Below are 6,762 nucleotides of genomic sequence, written 5' to 3' on the forward strand. Positions count from 1 at the left end.
CTTTGTGGCTATGACTATGCATTTATATAATTTAAATACACTAGTGTTAGTTACAACTCAAAAGTGTTAATTAAGCTACTATATAAAAGACAGAGAAAGTTGTTATAAGATCCAAATAGCATGCATGGCAGAAAAGCATCTTTAATTTCTATTATTCTAATTGCAATTAACTCGCTTAAGACCGCGTTAACACTTAACAACCATGCTACAGTAGTAAACTATATATATTTTAAGGATCCCGCTAGGGAGACAATGGACTATTTATACAATGTGTACAATGGCTATTGAGATATGAAATGAACATCCCCTACACTATTTAGAATAACCATCGAACTCTAAACCTTTCGGATCTAGCGCTTTAATAACATGTCATGATACCGCTCATCCCAAAAGCATCAGCTGATTGAAAAATGTAACACTAATAATTATATCTCTAATACTCCATAAACCTCCATTGTACGCATTGTATAAATATTTCATTGGCTCCTCATACTTTTCCATATTTTAATTGTATTGAAAATTAAATTTTACATGACGTATGCAATGTTGATCTCACACTTTAAATCACATGTATGGTTGATTAGTTTTTTAACTTTTTTTAATTTTTTAGTATGTAATCTTTGTTTAGAGCGTGTGGAAAATTTTAATCATGGTGGGTTGTTAGGAAATTTCAATGCAACTACTCCATGCCAAAAACATGACTTAATGATTTTATTTTTTATTATTACTAGCTAGCGGCGCGGCGGCCATTATTTTTTAACTTTTAGTAATTATTAATATAATTCATTAAATTTAAATATTTAAATTATTAGAGATTATATAATATGTGATCATTTGTTAAGTTATATTTTATTAAGTTGTGTTCTTTAAATATAAATATAAATGTAATGGTTAAAGAGTATATATATACAAAGAGTAGTATAACATAAAGATACCAAATTTCATTCACAAAGTAATCATTTTAAAATTATTTTCAAAATCAATATTAATTGATTCATAGTATCTAGTGACTACTAATTGTTTATTTCCAAAGTCAATACTAATTAATTTTATAGTATCTAGTTACTATTTAGGATACGTACAATGTACTACATTCATGCATCAAAATAATTTAGTTATTAAATTAATCAAACGAATAAAATTAAATATATATTAAAATAATATAAAATATGTCAATAAATTATACCTCAAATGAATTTTTTTGTATAAAAATACCGAGTGACCTCCTTTTTCTTCTTTTTCTTGAATTTTCTGAGGGACGAAAAAAGATATTTTACTTTAAAGAATAATTTTAAAATCAAATTAAATATTATGAACAAATTCAAATAAAAAAATGTTAAAAATAATTTTAATTTTTAAACTAAATTATATGATTAAAATTGTACTTAATTCTATTATTAAACATTTAATTTGCTATATCAATTTTATTAATGGGACTATTATACATCTATATAACCATGTAACCAAGTTGGCCCAAGTTCAAATAGAGTCACGCGCATTAATGATGAGTGAAAACACGCGCTCGAAAACCCTTCGTTACTTCGTGCTCATTATGATAAAATGTTACTTCTTCCTCAACATGAAACCGCTCCTTCTCTTCGAATTTCTCTTAAAATCACTCAAACTTCAGTCACGTTCTCTGCAAAAACCACTACTGGAGAAGAATCGTGAGAAGATTTAGCAAGGAACAACCAGAAACGAACGAAAATAGCAACAAATATTCGCCTTCCTCCTCCTCCTCATTCTTCTCCTTCTTTTCGCATTCCTTCTTCTTCACGTGTTTTTTCCTTATTTTCATTCTTTTGTTGTTATTGCTGCTGTATTTTTTGTCTTTTTCTCTTTCTCTCCCTTGTGAAAAAAGTAGTAGAAAGTGAGGAAGAAGAGTTTTAAATTGTGCAGAACAGAAATGAACGAAATGGCCAAACTCCACTGAACCGAACATCACTCATGTGTTGAATAAAACATCATAAGCATTTAATCATCAAAGAAAAATATATTATGATAGTAAATTCATTGCCCTCTCGAGTCCTTATTGTAAATTCACATCTGGAGATTTAGATAGTAAATAGCATATATTATGATTGGCTGTTTGTAAATAACAATATTTTGTTTAACTTGTTTAAAAAGCAAAAAATGCTTACTTCAAATGTATATATGTGAATATTAATCTAAATGTTAATGTTAATATTAATGTTAATATTTATATTTGATTTAAGATGGATTATTCATTTGAGATATTAATTTATATATTTGTTGAAACTGTCTGACTGCTGTTTTATTCTAGGTTCTCAGTGATTGCAATCACTATATTTACCAATACATTACGAACTCCAAAAGAACACAGTAAACCAAAGTTAATATATTGGGCGAACCGAAAGTTGGAAACACACTGAACCCCTAAACACTGAACCCTAAATCCTAAACCCTAAACACTAAAACTAGAACCCTGAACACTGAACCCATAAACCCTAAACCTCTAAAACCCTAAAACCCTAAACCCTAAACCCCTAAAACCCTGAACCCTAAACCCTGAATCCCTAAACCCCTAAAATTCTAAAACCCTAACCCCTAAAACTCTAAACACTGAACCCTAAATCCTGAACCTAGGGGTGGAAAACGGGCCTAAACATGTCGGGTTGGGCCGCGTAACCCGCCAAAAAGGCGGGTTGGGCTGGAAAATTAGAACCGCCAAATAGCAAAAGCCCACCTAACACGCACAGTTTAAACTGCGGACTTAGCGGGCTTTGGCGGGGCGGGGCAGACTTCCCCGCCAGGCTTAGTATTTTTTTGGTAAGGGGTATTTTTACAATTTTTTTGCCAAAACCCAACTTACAAGAGAATGAAGATGAAAATTGAGTGTTTTGGATTATGTTTATTTTGTTTTAGAGACAATATTTATAATTATGTTTTGGATTATGTTTATTTTGCTTTGAAAACAATATTAGGCGGGGCGGGGCGGGCCAGCCCGCCAAAGGGCGGACTTCTGGCGGGACAGGACGAGCTTCCCCGCTTGCCACCCTTACCTGAACCCTTAAACCCTGAACCCCTAACCCTAAACCCTAAACTCTGAATACAGTGAACCGAAATTAATACATTGGGCGAACCGAAAGTTGGAAACACACTGAAACCCTAAACGCTGAACCCTAAACCCTAAACTCTAAACCTTAAATCTAAACCACTAAACCATAAACTCTAAACACTAAATCCATAACCCTGAACACTGAACCCTTAAATCATAAAGCTTAAACCCCTAAAACTCTAAAACTCTAAATCCCTAAAACCCTAAACCCTAAACTTTAAACCCTGAACCCCTAAACCCTGAACCCTGAACCCCAAACTCTAAACACTATATTCGTCTAATTATTTTTAAACTCCTTTCTACATACTGAACCGAACACATGCACATGGTGAATCAACTCTTTAGTAATTACCGAATCGAAAAGTTACTCACATTTACTCACACTCACAGTTACTCACAGTTACATATTATCAATTCAATTCAGTTCAATTCAGATATAGATCGCCTCAGTCCATTCAATTCACTTCAAATAAAATTAGCAATTTCATTCCGTTGAATTCAATTCAAAATTCAATAGTCCAAATCTCATCAAATTGATGCGTTTCAGAAGAATTATCCAAATCGCACTCATTCAACTGATTTAAAATTGATTCATTCATTATTTCAATTTAGAAGTGCAGATCGAAGAAGAAAACGAAGAAGAAGATGAACGACGAAGCTAATTACGTTGAAGTCAATCCAGATCTATATTGCAGAGAAGAAAAACGCGAATAGAGGAGAATAACGAATTTAATTAGGTTGAAGAAGAAGAAGGAGAACAGGAAGAAGAAGAAAAAGGTTACATTGTATGAAAATGTTTACGTTGAGAAAGGTTGATCACGCAAAATAAAGATTACGTTTATACGTTATATGAGGCGCCTATAAAACAAACAAGTGTGTAAATAAAAAAAATGTGTGAAATGAAAGATACTTAAATACTATCCATGTAATTTTTACATAAATGTAGATTTTTTCCGTTTTATTAATACTATCAACTTATCAAAATTTCTACATGATACTAATAACATCATGTACCCCAAAAGAAAAAAAAAATAAAAATCAAATAACGTTATGTTAGGAAATTATTTAATTTCTTAACTTATTTGTGGGCAACACATATATCAATTATAATCACAAATGGTGCTATTTCAAATTAAATGACTTATATAATGATGATCTCATTTATTGTTATAAATGCTAATTGAATAAGTCATTATTACTTGTGATTTGGAATTAAATGAGAATAAAACCGGATATTATCTTTTGTTCCTTAGATAATTATCTTTTTGGATTTTAGATATATTATCTTTTGGGCTTTAGATACTATTTTATTTGGGCTTAAGGATTTAATGGGTGCCATGCTCAAATATAAATAGACCTTCAGGGTTTCGGTCTCCAATATACCAAAGCCGCCTTTGTTGCTCTTTCTCCATCAAAAGAGTTGCAGTTTAGCCGCCTAGGGATACAGAAGGCTTTGGTTGAGGAAGATCGAAAGAACCACAAGATCCAAACTCTTCCAATCATAATTTATGTTTATGAATTCAGGTACGCTTCCGCATTATGTTATATTTTTTGGTGATTCAATATGGATGATCTGGGTCATTGAAAATTAATTATTCTAACAAGTGGTATCAGAGCCATCCATAATTTAGTCATCAAAAATATTTAATTTTATTTCATTCGGTCAATATATATATATATATATACGCACAGTTTACATCACATACAAAATCGCTGCGCGCTTCGTGAAATTGTTTTCAGCGTCGTGCGTCACGTATATATATGAATTTAGTATTGTTCCGATCCACAAGGCATATCATTGTGGCCATTTGGATTGCTTTTAGAGTTTCGGCCATTTATAATTTTATACATATATATATGCATTATTCGATTTTTATTTTTCTATTATCGATTCAATATATATATATGTATGTTGTTTACGATATAAATTGTTGCACGCATATATATGAAGTTGTTTGAGTTTGTATGTGTGCGTCACTGTATATATATGGATATGCCCTCCTGTGTTCTTTACATTATGACAATGCATATAAAGGAATATAAAGGAATATATATTTATGTTCCTTAATCAATATATGTGTGTATTATGTATATACGATTGTGCCTATGTATATATGCTTTACACATGAAACGTATTCCTTCCATACCGTTTTGGATTGCTTTTATATGCATGTATCACACGTTACGCATACATACATATATATACTGTTGGTAATTTATTATACATATATATTATTATTATTATTTCGATACATATATATATGTATATTATTGCGTGCTTGTAGCGTATGCCGAGCACGTTTTAGTTTATATATATTTATATATATATGAAATTGATACTTATGAAAATTAATAATCATATTTTTTTAAGGTCTCGAAAGGCACTATTAAAATTTAATTCCTTTTGAGATTTAAATATTTTTTTGTTGTTACATAAGGAAATTAGTAACAATTTGGATTATTATGCCCATCTATTATAAATATTTGGTTTTGGAATAAATTGATTGAATATTATGCTGCCAAAGTAGCCTCTTTTGTGAAAATTGATTTATTCAAAACATTAGGAATATGGTGATATGTAATTCATGCGAATATTGGTCGGCCCAAAGGAAGGTCTATATTTGGCCGAATTACATACACATATTGGTAGTAAATACATGTTTGGGTAACACATTAAGAATAAAGTAATGTTTATTATTTATGCAAACAATAATCGGCCCAAAGAAAGTTTATTGTTTGGCCAAATAATAAGCATTGCACACTTTTGTTTATTTTCTATTAATTATGCGGTCAATAATCGGCCCAAAGGAAGGTTATTGTTTGGCCAATTAATAGAAAATATATGCGGTAATAAATAGGTTGCAAAGTTTAAGTTTCCATGTGCGCATTAAGTCGGTCCAAAGAAAGGCTTAATGTGTGACAGGAATTTTGACAATATTTGATTACTGCAATGAGAGTATCACTTACAGTTAATTTTTCTATCCAAAGATTGAAAATTAATGTTGTTCTAGATATCTCAATATCGATTTTTCCCATTATTTAATGTTTACTACATGTTCCTTTTGTTCTAATCCAGAAACTGTTGCTTTAGCTATCAATGTTTCTGCACTAATTAGTAGTGTTCCTATGCTGAATGGTTCAAACTTTAAAGTTTGGAAGGATACCGTGGAGATTGTCCTCGGTTGTATGGATCTAGACACAGCTCTTCAAGAGGAGAAACCCACTTCCACTCCGGAAAACCTCAATGAGGTTAAAATAGAGAAGTGGGAGAGATCCAATCGAATGAGCATTATGATCATGAAACGCTCAATTCCTGAGGCGTTTCGGGGCTCAATTATGAGGATAAAGATGCCAAACAGTTTCTAAAGGGTGTTGAAAAATTCTTTACTAAGAATGAAAAGGCGGAGGCAAGTAGTCTTTTGAGCAAACTTGTCTCCATGAGGTATAAAGGTAAAGGAAGCATTAGGGAGTACATTATGGAAATGTCTCATCTTGCTTCAAAATTGAAAGCACTAAAGTTAGAGTTGTCTGAAGATTTACTCGTGCATTTCATTTTGATTTCCCTTCCTTCACACTTTGGGCAATTCAAAGTGAGTTATAACACTCTGAAGGACACTTGGTCCTTAAATGAGCTTATATCTCACTGTGTGCAAGAAGAAGAGAGGCTACAGCAAGATAAGACT

Source organism: Arachis duranensis, chromosome 5, assembly GCF_000817695.3.
Source record: "Arachis duranensis cultivar V14167 chromosome 5, aradu.V14167.gnm2.J7QH, whole genome shotgun sequence".
NCBI lineage: Eukaryota > Viridiplantae > Streptophyta > Magnoliopsida > Fabales > Fabaceae > Arachis > Arachis duranensis.